The sequence below is a fragment of the Lepeophtheirus salmonis genome, unplaced genomic scaffold (genome assembly GCF_016086655.4).
Source record: "Lepeophtheirus salmonis unplaced genomic scaffold, UVic_Lsal_1.4 unplaced_contig_8809_pilon, whole genome shotgun sequence".
Taxonomy (NCBI): Eukaryota; Metazoa; Arthropoda; class Copepoda; order Siphonostomatoida; family Caligidae; genus Lepeophtheirus; species Lepeophtheirus salmonis.
The window spans coordinates 50,001-67,500 of NW_027296531.1; the positions used below are offsets into that span (position 1 = coordinate 50,001).

General features: G+C 29.4%; 8 long non-coding RNA genes and 1 other non-coding gene across 10 annotated transcripts; 5 read left to right on the forward strand and 4 right to left on the reverse strand.

Annotated features, from left to right (window-relative positions):
• Window positions 1–161: 161 nt before the first annotated feature.
• LOC121131628 (small subunit ribosomal RNA) lies at window positions 162–1,970 on the reverse strand. Its single transcript, XR_005869124.1, has one exon. It is a non-coding gene; the product is annotated as a small subunit ribosomal RNA (ribosomal RNA).
• An 807-nt stretch (window positions 1,971–2,777) lies between these two features.
• On the reverse strand, window positions 2,778–6,253 carry LOC121131598 (uncharacterized). 2 transcript variants are annotated; one of them, XR_011784257.1, is made up of 5 exons: window positions 6,117–6,253; window positions 5,749–6,056; window positions 4,618–4,787; window positions 4,410–4,557; window positions 2,778–4,197 (listed from the first exon to the last, which is right to left on the reverse strand). It is a non-coding gene; the product is annotated as an uncharacterized lncRNA (long non-coding RNA). The 2 variants fall into 2 exon arrangements; XR_005869096.2 differs by having other exon boundaries at window positions 2,778–4,200.
• LOC121131614 (uncharacterized) lies at window positions 4,106–7,325 on the forward strand. Its single transcript, XR_011784258.1, has 3 exons — window positions 4,106–4,246; window positions 5,734–6,127; window positions 6,178–7,325. It is a non-coding gene; the product is annotated as an uncharacterized lncRNA (long non-coding RNA).
• Window positions 7,326–7,992: 667 nt separating this feature from the next.
• Window positions 7,993–8,811, reverse strand: LOC121131606 (uncharacterized). The gene is made up of 2 exons (XR_005869103.2): window positions 8,645–8,811; window positions 7,993–8,556 (listed from the first exon to the last, which is right to left on the reverse strand). It is a non-coding gene; the product is annotated as an uncharacterized lncRNA (long non-coding RNA).
• A 1,043-nt stretch (window positions 8,812–9,854) lies between these two features.
• Window positions 9,855–11,096, reverse strand: LOC121131601 (uncharacterized). The gene is made up of 2 exons (XR_005869099.2): window positions 10,504–11,096; window positions 9,855–10,414 (listed from the first exon to the last, which is right to left on the reverse strand). It is a non-coding gene; the product is annotated as an uncharacterized lncRNA (long non-coding RNA).
• On the forward strand, window positions 11,096–14,170 carry LOC121131622 (uncharacterized). The gene is made up of 2 exons (XR_005869118.2): window positions 11,096–11,263; window positions 11,350–14,170. It is a non-coding gene; the product is annotated as an uncharacterized lncRNA (long non-coding RNA).
• Window positions 14,171–14,254: 84 nt separating this feature from the next.
• On the forward strand, window positions 14,255–15,300 carry LOC139907564 (uncharacterized). The gene is made up of 2 exons (XR_011784259.1): window positions 14,255–15,140; window positions 15,200–15,300. It is a non-coding gene; the product is annotated as an uncharacterized lncRNA (long non-coding RNA).
• A 637-nt stretch (window positions 15,301–15,937) lies between these two features.
• On the forward strand, window positions 15,938–16,094 carry LOC139907565 (uncharacterized). Its single transcript, XR_011784260.1, has 2 exons — window positions 15,938–15,978; window positions 16,038–16,094. It is a non-coding gene; the product is annotated as an uncharacterized lncRNA (long non-coding RNA).
• Window positions 16,095–16,126: 32 nt separating this feature from the next.
• LOC121131595 (uncharacterized) lies at window positions 16,127–17,194 on the forward strand. The gene is made up of 4 exons (XR_005869093.2): window positions 16,127–16,332; window positions 16,396–16,447; window positions 16,516–17,076; window positions 17,145–17,194. It is a non-coding gene; the product is annotated as an uncharacterized lncRNA (long non-coding RNA).
• The last annotated feature ends 306 nt before the right edge of the window (window positions 17,195–17,500 follow it).

A 17,500-nucleotide genomic window follows, 5' to 3' on the forward strand; every position in this document is an offset into this window, starting at 1 on the left:
TGCACCTCAACACTATTAATCATTCGAATTTTTTTTGCCGATTTAACAATGACACTCAGATCATTGAAGGCTAGATTGCTTAGTTTTTCATTGAAAAAAAATAATCAATGAAGAACCTTGCTGTTTTTTGAATTTTTCATTTAATAAAAATGAAAACTCGTTAATGATCCTTCCGCAGGTTCACCTACGGAAACCTTGTTACGACTTTTACTTCCTCTAAACGCTCAAGTTTGGGAGTCTTCTCGAACAACACTGAGAGGTTGCCCTCCAGAGGTTCGATCCAAATACCTCACTAAAACGTTCAATCGGTAGTAGCGACGCGGCGGCGGTGTGTACAAAGGGCAGGGACGTAATCAACGTAAGCTTATGACTTACGCTTACTGGGAATTCCTGGTTCACGGGGAATAATTGCAAGCCCCGATCCCTACCACGAAGGGGGTTCAACGGGTTACCCGAACCTCTCGGCCAGGGAAAACACGCTGATCCCTTCAGTGTAGCGCGCGTGCAGCCCAGAACATCTAAGGGCATCACAGACCTGTTATTGCTCAATCTCGTGTGGCTAGACGCCACCAGTCCCTCTAAGAAGAAAAGTTAACGCAAAAAAAATGACGTTAACTCTATTTAGCAGGACAGAGTCTCGTTCGTTATCGGAATTAACCAGACAAATCACTCCACCAACTAAGAACGGCCATGCACCACCACCCACCGAATCGAGAAAGAGCTCTCAATCTGTCAATCCTTCCAGTGTCCGGGCCTGGTGAGATTTCCCGTGTTGAGTCAAATTAAGCCGCAGGCTCCACTCCTGGTGGTGCCCTTCCGTCAATTCCTTTAAGTTTCAGCTTTGCAACCATACTTCCCCCGGAACCCAAAAGCTTTGGTTTCCCGGAAGCTTCCCGCAGAGTCGTAAAAATAAACAACTGCGGATCGCTAGCTGGCATCGTTTATGGTTAGAACTAGGGCGGTATCTGATCGCCTTCGAACCTCTAACTTTCGTTCTTGATTAATGAAAACATTCTTGGCAAATGCTTTCGCAGTAGTTAGTCTTCAGACGGTCCAAGAATTTCACCTCTGTCGTCTGAATACTAATGCCCCCGACTGTCCCTATTAATCATTAAGTCGATTTCCGAAAACCAACAAAATAGAAACGACTTCCTATTTCATTATTCCATGCACTAATATTCAAGCTTTTAAAAGCCTGCTTTGAGCACTCTAATTTTTTCAAAGTAAACCCGACAGTATCCCGAGACACCCTTTGAAAGGCACCATCGAAACCTCTGTCGAAAAACGCGAGACAAGACAGCAGTTACATCAAACAAGATGACCCCCCCTTACTCACCGAAATCCAACTACGAGCTTTTTGACCGCAACAACTTTAATATACGCTATTGGAGCTGGAATTACCGCGGCTGCTGGCACCAGACTTGCCCTCCAATTGTTCCTCGTTAAAGGATTTAAAGTGTACTCATTCCGATAACCGGGCCTCGGATGAGTCCGGCTTCGTTATTTTTCGTCACTACCTCGGTCTTCGACCATTGGGTAATTTGCGTGCCTGCTGCCTCCCTTAGAAGTGGTAGCCGTTTCTCAGGCTCCCTCTCCGGAATCGAACCCTGATTCCCCGTTACCCGTCAAAACCACTGTGGGCGTCTATGCCACAGTCGACAGTTGATAGGGCACACCTTAGAAGGATACGTCGCCGGCGTAAAGCCATGCGATCTGCAAATGTTATTCAGAGTCACCAAGTTTTTAAATTGGTTTTGATCTAATAAAAGCATCCCTCACGTAAGTTCGGGATTTTTTCGCATGTATTAGCTCCAGAATTACCGCAGTTATCCAAGTAACTGAGAATATCCAGTATATTAGGTGTGATTTAATGAGCCATTCGCGGTTTCACCTTAATTAGGCTTGTACTTAGACATGCATGGCTTAATCTTTGAGACAAGCATATGACTACTGGCAGGATCAACCAGGTAACTTTTCTTTTTAGAAAAATCAATTTCATATCAAATACGAATATTTCATACTACATTGACCGTTCAGATTCTATTCATTCCCCCCATATGATAACATACAAAGGAAACAAAAATAAACCCTATTCAAAAAGACAAAGTTTAAAAAACATCAAGACTTTTAAATGTCCGTCAAATGATTCAGATTTCTCTTTCAGCATTTTTTAAAAACATTCTTTATCGAGATATTATTTCACTTCGTTAGATAACAAAGCCTTCAAACTTATTTTTTAACAACCATTGGAGCTAAATAGCCTAAAATATTAGACTCCACTCCTCGTGAAATGGACGTAAAAAAAACAAGTAAAACATGAGAGAGTATTTTGAAGGGAAAAAGAGATTTCAAAACAGGTTAAGAAGACAACGTTAAAACATTGAATACCCCCCATCTTTATGTCCTCCTTTATCACTTCTTCTCTCACATATAACCTACCTTTTCTTCTTAAATATTCTTTTTCTTTTTATAGAATATATAAACCAGTATTTAATATGTTTGAGAAAATAAAGGCAGGCCCACAAGAGCGCGCCTAAATTTAAAATAGAAAATGAGAAAAAAAAAAAGGGAGAAATGTATGAAAAAAAAAAGGAATAAATATTTATATTTTATAGAAAAAACTATAATAATACTATTTATTAAATACTTAATAATCTAATATTAATTAATTAATGTACAAAAATTATTATATATATTATAAAAAATTAATATTTTAATATCTTCATCAAATTTATTTCTTTCAAATCCTTTTATTTAATAAATAATCAAAACAATAATTTAAATTAAATTAAGATCATTATAATATATTAAGAGAATTAATTTATATCAACAATATTATCCAAAAAATAACAACAACAAAACAAAAAGATATAGTACAAAAAACCAAAATAACTTGCATATGTATGGAAATATTACTATACCTCATAGAACATATGAAAGTGAGTCAATCACCACGTAAAAGAAGTGATACACAAAAAAATACCATTGATCCCAATGGTTTTAAATCGTCCCATACAAAGTAATACAGTTTTGAAATTTCCAGAATTACTGCAAATTCTAAATTTTCTGTCATATGGTTACATAATGCAAAGTTACTTTAAATGAATAAAACTACTTCTAAAAGTTGTTGATTTAAGGTAATTATTATTACTGAAATGTGTCTCTAAACCAATTTGTACAAGACGAAAGAACTTATTCTAGACCAAAAGTTACAAATCACTTATAAGTGAGATGTCACAACTAATGATTACAAGCTAAATACAAATTATTTAATATTTATGTAAATTAAACAAGATAAAATAAACTTTCACTAATCTGCAACCACAATTTAATTATTTACAATAAATAATAATGTCACGTTAAATTTAATAATTAAATAGCTAAACAAGAATAACCTTGTAGTATGTCCGAGTTGTTATACATACATAATTTTAAGCAAGTCAATTTCGTTATATCAAAACAATTTAAAATAGATTTATAATACAAATAGATAATATAAAAATTAAAATATTATCTTCTAGGTCAAGGCTAATTCGGGGTAAGAATAATAAAATGAACTCTTTATTTTCAAATTTCGACGAAGACTTTCAAACTCAGTAATTAAGATGTTTTTAAAGACGATTTATTTAGATGAAAAGGTTTTATTAAATTAAGTGGGAGATTATGGGTTTGTTTTCTGAGAATGAATAACTCCCATTATACTTCTACTATCAGGAGGGAAACTATGTTCAAATTAAAAATATGATCATATTTATTCTAAATAAATGTGGAATTTATTTAGAGATACCTTAAAAAAATTGAATATTATTTTATAACAGATCGTTTTTAAATATAAACCTTTTCATTCTAATATTTCAAATTAATATTAAATATGCACAAAAAAAAAAAATTTAACTAATAATAACCAATATAAAAGTAGAAAAAGAAACACGTGGGAGAAAAAAAAAAAAAAAGAAATATTTTCATTGGCTATTATTAAATTCCTTTTAATATACTTTATTTTCATTGGCTATTAATAATTCCTTTTCATATACTTTATTTTCATTGGCTGACAAATAATCAGCTACATCTTCATGCTCAATGAGGAAAATCCAGTGTTGAATGGCCATGTTAAAAAATAAGAAACCGAAAATCAAGATGGTAACCATGACAGTGCCATTGAAGAATGTTTTGGAGGAGAGATAGAATATTGCCCATCTGCTACAATCACGTGTGAAAAACAAAAATACATGGTCCATTATTAAAGGTTCGTATGGCAAAATGACACATGAATATTATAGAAATAATATATATATTTTAATAAATATTGAATTAAGTTATTTTTACAACAAATAGCACAGGTGATATATGTGTTTCAATAAAAATTATAACATTTTGTATATTTTATTTATAATTGTTTAAATACTTACCATCATAAATTTCATTAAATAAGTGAATATTGACTTTGATCACAGCTTCAATCTCCGATCAATAATTTCATGTTGATTCAATTCATTATGGACTGTTCAAACTATCTCAAAATATATCTTAATAAGTCTCCTATGAGTTGTGATGAATCTGAAATACAATATATAAATAAATGTCATTTCATATTTAAATAAGATATTAAAGCCATACCCATAGGCATGATAATATAAGTATGCTTCACAATTTGGTACATAGTTTGATCAGTACGTTCTCCCTGATTACTTAGAGGGAATTCAATTTATAATAGCATTCATATAACACTATTTCCAAAGGAAATCTTCAAAATTCGATAAACAAATCAAGCCAATATTAAAGCATATCTGAAATAAAACATAAAAATAAATGTCATTGTATATTAATTAATAAATGATTTATTAAAAATATTGATAAATGGAATATTCATATCTCATGAGTTTGAATTTACTCCAACTACTATTTACAAGACCCTTTCCAAATAGACCTTTCTTTCCCTTCTTAATAATTATTTACCTTTCATAAATTTATATTTCTTTGACAGACCTTTAATCCACTTGATTGATTGTGTTTAGATATCATATATAAATATTTTTGTAGATTATTCTCATGTAGTTAGGAGAAAGTTCCAAGTCCAAAAAGAGTCCTAAGTCTTTGGTGGTTAGTTTCAAGTCTTCATTTATAAATCAAACACTTTCAATATCCGAATTTATTTCTAGCTCATTTCAAGTCTTATACATAAGTTATAGTTTTTTTTTAGCTTCTCCATCACTTTTTATTCATACATTACTTTGGCTTACAAAATATATCACTGATTTGATTAATTTTTTTAACTTAAAGACCTCAGAACTCATAGTTGGATTGAGTTAAGAATCCAATGTTTCCTTTCTGAGTAGGCCTATTACCAAATAGGTCACGTATTAAATTTGAGTCAAATCTACTTCCTTTTAGTTCTTTTTAGTATAATGACCAATATATATTTATAAAAATATCAGTTCTTGATTTTTGACAAAGAATTGGAAAAATCTTGTTAACATATCACTGTACTAAATAAATTATAAGCTTATAGGGAACAATGCAAGAATGGGCTCATAATTTGAAATAATTTTGGGCTTTTTCTTTTATAAAGAAAGATTGATACAGACATTTATAATGTTTACTCCGTATCTGCTATCCAAACAAAATGTCTTGTTATATATAAAAAAAAACATTTTCATATTACATTTTCCAAATAGTAAGTAGGTATATAATTATATCTTAAGCATTAATATATATAATTCTATATTAAAACAGAACTTGAAACAATACCTTAATCTTCAGAAGAAACAAAACAAATACAAAGTGGACAGAAAGACGTATTAGGCATCATAAATAAATGAAGAGAAATGTCTCTAATAATGATAGGCATCAAGGAAGGAATGATATAGAATCTTGATGAGTGTATTCACTGCAGGGATGGCTCCAACGTTGCTTGAGTTAAAAATAAAGATAGTCAGTTAACAGGAAGCCTTGCTCTTGTGATTCATAGAGAGATGTCGAACTTTAAACTTATGATTGGCATAAGACAGGATAATAACTACATTCATGGTTTTTTCATTAACATGGTACACCTACAACTATGTAAGGAATAAAAAAATGAATGATAATAAATCAATAATATAATAAATGATCAATACCGGTCGAGTATGTAAGATAAAATCCTTCTCCAGTCGATCATCAATACCTCTTTTAAAAAAGCTATTTCAGAGTGAGTCTGTAACCAAACGTCTTGTCCATGACCATCTTCAACACTTTCTTCCTAAAATCTTCATGTAAGAATGTTCCCAGAAATGACTTCAGTGTGTGGTTTCGGGACATTTAATATAAAGGGAGAACGGATGGATTTGAAACGTATCCTCTTTCAGTTGAAGTAGGGGAAGCATATCCTCACCGATAAATAGCTTTGAATACATGATCAGTGCCCCGTATCAAATGTAATGAGTAAATTAATATTCCACAAGGAATCCTGGATGAAGTAAATAGGTTGAAGAATAATAAACAATAGCTAGATAAATAAATACTCATTTGGTAGTTTGGCATAGTAAGGCAGAAGTACATTAAAATCTTTAATTTAGCTTGAGAAATAGATATCAACGTCAGCTAAAGGAAAGCAGATGATTGATCTACTTTATATTACGTCATCATATTTGAATATAATTCTAATTATTTCCACAGTTGGGAGTAGTACTATCCAATCATAAATGTATTAGCCTGTTACCTAAAATATTAGGAATAGTCTATTTACTGACGTCATAAATTAGATAATAACTAATGATAGACGACATTTTGGGGGCTCATAATTAATATTTTTACTGCAATTAACCTATTTACAATAAATATTTTGATGACACTTCATTAAAAGCCTTTATAAACCAAAATATACTATACTACTCCATTCAATATATTATTTATCAATTATGAAATACTATACTAATCCTCATTAATTTTATGGACTTTAGATATTATAATCTACAAAACCTACCTACTTTATAAGGTTTAGTGATTTAAAATACATATGGCTTGCATGACGTTGTAACATGAATTACTAACACAAAAATTTACATCGTATTTCCATGTCAGCTGTCGATGACTCCTTTTCTTTTCCTATAATCAGGGTTCTGAATGTTGATTAGTTGATTTAGATATTGTTCAAACTATTATTGGATAATAGTTTCTTAGTCAGTAAAAATCAGCTTACTACCAACTTATTTTGGGCCTTTTATCTGTTTATTTTCGTAATAAAGGTGGCGTGATACAATATTAATTATATAATTTGTATGTATATGTATAAAATCTTTTAAAAACAACAATAAACATACTTGAGAAAATATACTTGTTCCAATTTATATAGGCCATTCATTTATGATTCCAGTGACCACTACAGTGTAATAATGATGAAATGAAACAAATATTGTTGTTTTCACATGAAATATCGTCCAACAATATGTAATTAAAACATTAATATATTTAATTATACTCGTGAATTAGACGTGTCTTAATGTATTATATATCATAATAGCAATGACTACCTTATTATACATAGGACAACAACGTACAATACATATTAACAAGAAGGGAAGAAACAAAATGTGTGAGGGTACACAAAAGTGAATTATATTATAATTTAGAAATATATTTAATTATTAAAAAGTATAAGAACTATAATTGAATGCAATACAAATAATAAAATAAACGTCATCAAACTCCAGCTTCATCCAAATTCTATAACCTACGTAGTAATTCAAAGCATAAATACAATATTAATATAAAATACAAGGTAATAGTTACTTACTAAAAACTTCTTCAACTTGATTTCATATTTCTTGTAACAAGACATTCCATTTGAAATTTAATTATAAATAGAGTATATAATTCACAGTAATATAGTACATTACATTTAAGGGCAAAAACCATTATTATAATAGCAACATCTTCTTCTGAGAGTTCTAATTACTATTTTATAATACAGTCAATGTTCTTAGAACAAATATAAGACTTCAATAGAACAACATCTATAATGTAGAAGATTTATTTCAATAATTTATTCAACCTGAATACAGAAATAAAATGCACATTTGCTTGATACAATATCTTTGGATTTAGACACATACAATGAGTAGTATTAATAGTAATATTTCTTTGAAAAAGAGGCCTTTATGAATGCCTTAGAGCCTTTGGAAAGATGGAGGTAGTCAACAAGGGTACATAGAAGGATGTAAGCAAGTAAAAACAGACAGGTTTCTTTCCAAAATAATACAAAAAAACACAAAGAAGAGCAGTACTGTTATTTATAATAGTGACGTCTGTGTGTTGGTTCAGCAAAATTCAAAATAAATGGAGAACAGATGAGCCTCCAGCGTGTCCTCTTTCAGTGGAAGTATGGGAGGCCTATCCGCATCTATGGAAAGCTTTGAATACAATATCAGTAATCAAGGTCAGCTGTAAATGAGCAAATCAATAGTACACAAGGGATCCCAGAGTCCATAGGCGGAAGAGTATTTAGTACTCCTTTTAAAAAGAAAGCTTTGTCAATTCCTTGATGCTCTCACACATTAGCAGAGGGACGATAACTTTTACCTATATAATTAAAAATTTCTAAGCTATTAATTCAATAAATTAAAAAGTAATCACTAATCATATAATTTCTGTATGAAGAAATACTTACGTTAGTATCTAAGTCCTAATGATCCCAGATAAGTAGAAGGCATGATGCACACTGAGGTAAATCAGATATAACTCCTAGTTATCATGCTCCCAAAACACGTTTATTAGAATTATTTATTAATTATGAAATGAAATGCAATACTAACAATAACATATATTATTATCAACAATCTTCCTAATTATATGGACTTTAGGTGTTATAATCAACAAAATCTACCTACTTCATACGGTTTAGTGATTTAAAATACATATGGCTTGCATGACGTTGTAACATGAATTATTAACACAAAAATTTACATCGTATTTCCCATGTCAGCTGTCGATGACTCCTTTTCTTTTCCTATAATCAGGGTTCTGAATGTTGATTAGTTGATTTAGATATTGTTCAAACTATTATTGGATAATAGTTTCTTAGTCAGGAAAAATCAGCTTACTACCAACTTATTTTGGGCCTTTTATCTGTTTATTTTCATATTAAAGGTGGCGTGATACAATATTAATTATATAATTTGTATGTATATGTATAAAATCTTTTAAAAACAACAATAAACATACTTGAGAAAATAACTCGTTCCAAGTTATATAGGCCTATTTATCTATGATTCCAGTGACCACTACAGTGTAATAATGATGAAATGAAACAAATATTGTTGTTTTCACATGAAATATCGTCCAACAATATGTAATTAAAACATCAATATATTTAATTAGACGTGTCTTAATGTATTATATATCGTAATAGCAATGACTACCTTTTTATACATAGGACAACAACGTACAATACATATTAACAACATGAGTGAATTGTATAATAATTCAGAAATTTATTTAATTATTAAAAAGTGTAAGAACGATAATTGAATGCAATACAAATAATAAAATAAACGTCGTCAAACTCCAGCTTCATCCATATTCTATAACCTACGTAGTAATTCAAAGCATAAATACAATTTTAATATGAAATACAAGGTAATAGTTACTTACTAAAAACTTCTTCAACTTGATTTCATATTTCTTGTAACAAGACATTCCATTTGAAATTTAAATTATAAATAGAGTATATAATTCACAGTTTATATACTATAGTACATTACATTTAAGGGCAAAAGCCATTATTATAATAGCAACATCTTCTTCTGAGAGTTCTACTTACTATTTTATAATACAGTCAATGTTCTTGACCAAATATAAGACTTCAATAAAACAACATCTATAATGTAGAAGATTTATTTCAATAATTTATTCAACCTGAATACAGAAATAAAATGCACATTTGCTTGATACAATATCTTTAGATTTAGACACATACAATGAGTAGTATTAATAGTAGTATTTCTTTGAAAAAGAGGCCTTTATGAATGCCTTAGAGCCTTTGGAAAGATGGAGGTAGTCAACAAGGGTACATAGAAGGATGTAAGCAAATAAAAACAGACAGGTTTCTTTCCAAAATAATACAAAAAAACACAAAGAAGAGCAGTACTGTTATTTATAATAGTGACGTCTGTGTGTTGGTTCAGCAAAATTCAAAATAAATGGAGAACAGATGAGCCTTCAGCGTGTCCTCTTTCAGTGGAAGTATGGGAGGCCTATCCGCATCTATAGAAAGCTTTGAATACAATATCAGTGCCCAAGGTCAGCTGTAAATGAGCAAATCAATAGTACACAAGGGATCCCGGAGTCCATAAGCGGAAGAGTATTTAGTACTTTAAAAAGAAAGCCTTGTCAATGCCTTGATGCCCTTACGCATTACCAGAGGGACTATAACTTTTACCTATATAATTAAAAGTTTTCTAAGCTATTAATTCAATAAATTAAAAAGTAATCACTAATCATATAATTTCTGTATGAAGAAATACTTACGTTAGTATCTAAGTCCTAATGATCCCAGATAAGTAGAAGCCATGATACACACTGAGGTAAATCAGATATAATTCCTAGTTATCATGCTCCAAAAACACGTGTATTAGAATTCATTATTAATTATGAAATGAAATGCAATACTGACAATAACATATACTATTATCAAGAATCTTCCTTAATTGTATGGACTTTAGATGTTATAATCAACAAAATCTGCCTACTTTATAGGGTTTAGTGATTTAAAATACATACGGCTTGCATCACTTTGTAACATGAATTACTAACACAAAAATTTACATCGTATTTCCCTGTCAGCTGTCGATGACTCCTTTTCTTTTCCTCTCATCAGCATTCTGAATGTTGATTAGTTGATTTAGATATTTTACAAAAATATTATTGGATAATAGTTTCTTAGTCGGGAAGAATTGGCTAACTACCAACTTATTTTGGGCCTTTTTTTCTCTTTCTATTCAAAGGAAAGGTGGTGCGATATAATAAAACTAACAACGTGGTACACTTACATACAGTTATAATTTATTTATTAGCTAATTTTTTTATGACATTTATTAAGACAATATTCAAAGAATGGAAGATCTTGCAAAAAAAAAAAAAAAAAAAAAAAAATAATTAATACTGCCACCATACTTTTTCTAGTACAAAAGCAAAGCAAAAAGGCAGACTTTATCTTATCAATATGAGAATTCCTTGAAATGGGTACCCCATAACTTTCTTTAAGCCTTGATTTATCATTGATTGCTTGGTAAAACATAGTATTTATGTTATATAATTTTTAAATTTTTTATTAGTTTCATGTAATAATAGCTCTTATTTTTCTATAACGTGGAGAATAATTAAGATATGGCCAAATTGAAAAAAAATAGCTTAAGTTTTGATTTAGAAGACAAGTCGATAGTATTGTGATATGATCGTTAAATTATTCAAAATAGTCCTTATCAAGTTCGAAGAGATACATTTTTATAAAAGAAATCAATCGTGGAAGACTAGTATCGACTTCATATTCATAAATTTTCATTTTGTCTTTTGGCTACTAATTTGGGATGAATTATTATTAAATGGTCTCAACTCTTGAATGTCATTTTTTTAGAAACTTCTAACATGAGAAAAATGACAAAAAATAGGTGTTTGTACTTAATAGTGTTTTATTAATTACTTAAATATATAATCATGTCATTCTTTTATTTTCAATTATAGTTTAGAAAAAATATATGATAATAATAAGACTGAAGATTAATTCCTCTTAGGCTTCCACTAATTATTTATTCTTAAGAATATCCCATTGAATTTATACAGAACCCATTAGTTATATCAAGGAATGAAGTAGGATCTTGATGATGGAGGGATGGCTTTCATAGTTGCTTGATTTAATGATATAGATATGCAGTTAAAAAAATGCAAATAAAGTAGAGGAAAATGAGATAATTACAAGAAAAGATCAAGTAGTGAGAGAAAAATCCTACTATATCAGACCTCAGGATGATATGAGTCCGTCACAGCCTTCTCAATGACCATTTTCAACACTTTATTCCTTCTTCAAAAATAATGAATTATTATGTAAGTAACTAATACTGGAAATAATTAATGAAAATATATAGGTATGACAAAACTTAAAAAAGTCTGAATAATCGTCTATATTTTCAAAGTGGCATTTCCATTCCATTTTTTTTTTATTAGACTTCCTCAATTATGAATGTATAATATATCACTATCTAGCACTTACCATATCTGCAGTTCATTCCAATGTAGTCTTTCTATTTTTATTAATCATAATAATAGTAACTCTTATCATTCCAATTAATTACAATTTTTGCTACTATTAATATGAGTGTAAATATATTCTGTAGTTAAATAAGTTATATTAATCAATTATATAATTATTCATCAAGACATATACGTCATAGCCAATTAACAAACAATAAAACATTGAATAAAAACGTGGAGAAGGGAGATTGGAATTTCCAAAATCCTTATGAGGCTTTAATTAAGTCCACTGGGTGCTCGGACCCAATCGATAGTGGCTTAACTTCACACTTCAAGTCCGATGTTGGCTTTGAAGAGGATATTGTGGTTTGAAACGCTCGGGAGACTGTTTCAGCCTCAGGTTTTGCGGCTGGTTGGGTTAGGAGTGTGGCCTGCTTGACAGCAGGAAGGGATTCAAGAACAACAGAGGGGAAGGCCCAACTTTATTAGTGATGGGAATTTGACAGGTCTCACATTTGAGACGAATTCTTGAGAGGAACCCTCAGAAATATACATGTCTCCAAGATGGAGCCCAATGCCATTGAGATTTTCATTTAAGCTTGCAAGGACTTCATTCCAGTCCTCCTGTTTCATAGCAAGCTTTAAAAGATCCTCCAAATCTTGGTAGTGATTCCAACGTGCCATAATGTCTATAAACGAAGAAAAGTCATATGGTGAAGGGTGCTGAGAAAGCTAAGGAGCTAACGGTGTTCCGTTGTATAAGTTTTTCCCAAATGTCAGACTCCAGAAGAGAAAAAAACAAAACACTAAGCACTTAATAACACTAAATACACTAAAGTAGGTAAGGGAACATGAAAAATGAGAAAAAATACACGTATGTTAAGGAACATTAATTAATTATTATGTAATACTGATTATTATCTTAGGTTTGGTGATTTAAGATGTAGCTATTAGCTAAGCACCCATAGCTATTACGAGGTATTTTTATTGGCAGTTTGGCATAGTAAGGCAGTGGTAGATTAAAATATTTTGTCTGCTAGTTTGAAGGGAAGTTATTTTCAACGTCAGCAATGGATAAGCAGATGATTGATTCACTTTTTATAACGTCATCATATTGGATTATAATTTCCCCAGTTGGGATTATGCATAGTTATTTTTACTCACGTCATACATTAAATTGAATTATCAATAATAACGAAACGCAAAATGAAGCGATTGCCAATAAATCTGGAAGAAATTAAAGTTACAATATCATACATTGGTTCAAATACTCTTTTGTCAGACCCTCTGCTATGGAATCGTTGAATATTTATATAATAACTGAGGAGTAATACTGGAATGAAATATATAGCGAGGAACAAAGAGACTGATCATCCTTCAATTGCATGTCTTCCATTGGATTAAGCTTGAAAGTCATTTTCTGAATTATTAAATGACTTAGTCATTATATTCAAATATTAATATTTAATAAATAAATTAAGGATATGTAAACAAGAACGATTATTTTAGTATTTATTGGCACTTAATAATATATTATGTTCCCTGACAATTGTAAAACATATTAATATGACATAAACTATTCAAATTATTTTATTATTTATCAATTGTAAATATTGTATTTATTTATGGGATTCATTGATTTAAGTTTATATTTATATTTTGTATTAATTATTTAGCCTTATAATATAATTGATTAATTTACTATTCAGTTATTATAATTATATATATTGACTACTATAGAATACTGTGGTAGTTACAAGACAACTAAGTCTAAAAACTAAAACAGTATAGTGCTTACTTTTCTTAGTGTCCACGTTTTGTTATTAAATATCTTCAACAAAAAAATTAAAAAGAATATTTTACCCAATTATAATATTTTACATGTTTTCTTAAGTAAATGATAATATTCAAAAAGATATAAAAATAATAACTAAAGAGTAAAAAAGGATTAATAATTATAATGATGATTTATTTCATTTAGAATATTGACCTTGCTTGTCTAATTGTTATTGTACAATATTTTTATTAATATTGAAAAAAAAAAAAATAAGAATACGGAATACCCCAGACCATACCTTTTCTAGCACGCATTCTCTTCCTATTTCATTTACTAAAGAAATTCATCTAAGTTTAAATATATGAATCAATACAAAATTTATAGACATAAACACTGAATTGAAATAGAATTTGATTTAAAATGTTCAAATATCTATATTTATTAAATATTTTTTGTTGAATTATATTATCAATAATATATATAATAGTTTGGGAGACTTCAACGCCGTATTTTGAGAGAAATAAAGCTATCAGAAGGTAATAAGTAGTCACAAAAACATCTAATATTCTTAAAGGGCCAGAATCTTATGGTACTAGAGTTATATAATAGGAAAAGGTACAAATTGGAGAGATATTGCTGTGCCTTTATGGATTAGTGTGTGGGAACCAAATGTAGATACAATGAAATTATATAGAATTATAAAACTAAAAGTACATTTTTCTTTTAACTAAATAAAACATTATAATGGTAACTAGATGAAGATTCCTTGAGATGGAGAATTCGTTGGATGCTTTTGAATATTCATTTTGTAATAGTTAAGCAAAAAAAGTAAAAGTTCATGAATCCTGCATTTCTTATTTCTTCGGAAGGATGGACTTCATTTGAGAAACCACTTTCACGTCAATTTCACTATCATTTAATATATCTTTAATTGTGACTCATAGAAATGGCGAACTTATGATTGGGATAAGATCTGAAACTAAGTGAGAGAAAAATCCTTCTCCAGAACGAATGTTCCTATCGATCATCACCGAAGTAGTACCTTCTTTTAAAAACCACTATATCAGAATAGTCCTCCACGTCTTCTCGATTACCACATCAGAACACTTTCTTCCTAAGATTTCGGAAATGTTATTATTATGTAATCAGTTGATATTATTATTATTATTATGTAATCATTGATATTATTATTATTACTAGGTTTAGTAGTTGAAGATATAGCTATTAGCTATACCAATCATAGCTATTATGAGGCATTTCTATTGGCAGTTTGGCATACTAAAGCAGTTATTATTATTTAATCAGTTGATATTATTATTATTATTATGTAATCAGTTGATATTATTATTCTAGGTTTAGAGGTTGAAGATATAGCTATTAGCTATACCAATCATAGCTATTATTGGCAGTTTGGCATAATAAGGCAGTAGTAGATACAAAATAATAATAATAATCATTATTCTAATTATGATTTCTAATATAACATAATAGTACATAGCAATAAGAAATAAATTCAGATATAGTATTTTGCAAAACTAAGACATTTCGTTCTATTATATTATGAATAACATATAGTAGGGCTGATTTTTTTAATATAATTATATAAAGTAAACAAAAATTAGATATTGATGAGGAGTAAATAAACAATTATCAACTCTCAACCTCGACTATCAAAAAGGAAAAAAAAACAAACAAACAATAAAACAACAGTCTAATACATTTTTCTTGTTGCCCATTGGTTATTATTATTTATTTACATTGAATTTATATTCAAAAACGTAGAGTCAGCTTATGAAAATGAATGAAAACAGTTGAAATGACTATGGATCACGTAACAAGAAAAAATAAACAACTAATAATTTCCTCTTCCCCCAATGAGTAGTATTTACAATAAATATCAGTGATAACTATAAATTGCATATGCCGAAGCACCAAACACCACGCCATTTTAACAGCTTTATTCCAAATAGGGTTGATAAGTACTCTCCTTAATTTTTCATTAATTAGAATAGATTAATAAGTTGTTTATATATTTTAGTTATTTACTCTGACAGGATCAACATAACTCATTCCCAATCAATTTCAAATATGAGTGTAAATATATTCTGTAGTTAAATAAGTTTAATAATTATATTATTCATCAAGACATATACGTCATAGCCAATTAACAAACAATAAAACATTGAATAAAAACGTGGAGAAGGGAGATTGGAATTTCCAAAATTCTTATGAGGCTTTAATTAAGTCCACTGGGTGCTCGGAATTATCAAATCATTTCTACATTTCCATTCTAAGGGGAAAAAATAATTCACCTTCAATGTTCAAAAGCACTAGTAAGTATAATTCATAATAATATGTTTGTTCAAAAATCATTTCTACATTCCTTCCTTTTTTAGGGATAAACCTTACTCTTCATTAATAATACCATTTATAACTAGCCCTTGATTGGTAAGTAATCTTCTTCATTTTCCAATAATTAAAACAAATCATAATGTTTATTACATTTCTATTTGCAGGGAAGAAAATCAGACCAATGTTCTAAATCTCGTTTTATTTCAAATATATAATTTGTGATTTTTTCAAGATAAAGAAAGAGATGTAAAATGAATGGAAATGGAAACAAATTCAAAGCAAGAATGATAATACGATTATTTTTAATGAAAAAAATAACTTGCCTTCATAATTGTTTTTTTTTTTTTTAAATTATCTTATGAATTTTGGTTTTTCATCCTATTTTACCTTAAGAGTCGATTGTTTAGACCCGCTCTTATCCCGCGCTTAGGTCAACTTTTAGTTTTATGATCAAAACTTAAGTATCTTTAACTTGGAGCAATTTTTTTTTTCCAAATTAGAACACATATTAGTTCTAACTCTTACTAACAATTTTAAAATCGTCTGACAGGATCAACATAACTCATTCCCAATCAATTTCAAATATGAGTGTAAATATATTCTGTAGTTAAATAAGTATAATTCATAATAATATGTTTGTTTCAAATCATTTCTACATTCCTTCCTTTTTTAGGGATAAACATTACTCTTCATTAATAATACCATTTATAACTAGCCCTTGATTGGTAAGTAATCTTCTTCATTTTCCAATAATTAAAACAAATCATAATGTTTATTACATTTCTATTTGCAGTGAAGAAAATCAGACCAATGTTCTAAATCTCGTTTTATTGCAAATATATAATTTGTGATTTTTTCAAGATTTTTTTTCATCTTATTTTACCTTAAGAGTCGATTGTTTAGACCCGCTCTTATCCCGCGTTTAGGTCAACTTTTAGTTTTATGATCAAAACTTAAGTATCTTTAACTTGGAGCAATTTTTTTTTCCAAATTAGAACACATATTAGTTCTAACTCTTACTAACAATTTTAAAATCGTCTTGTAAATCAAAAAAAAATTGAAAAAAATGGAAGAACTTAAATAAAAAAAAGTGCTTTGATTAAAACAAATTGAAAAAAACAACTTTTTTTAAGTCAAATTCGATATGAA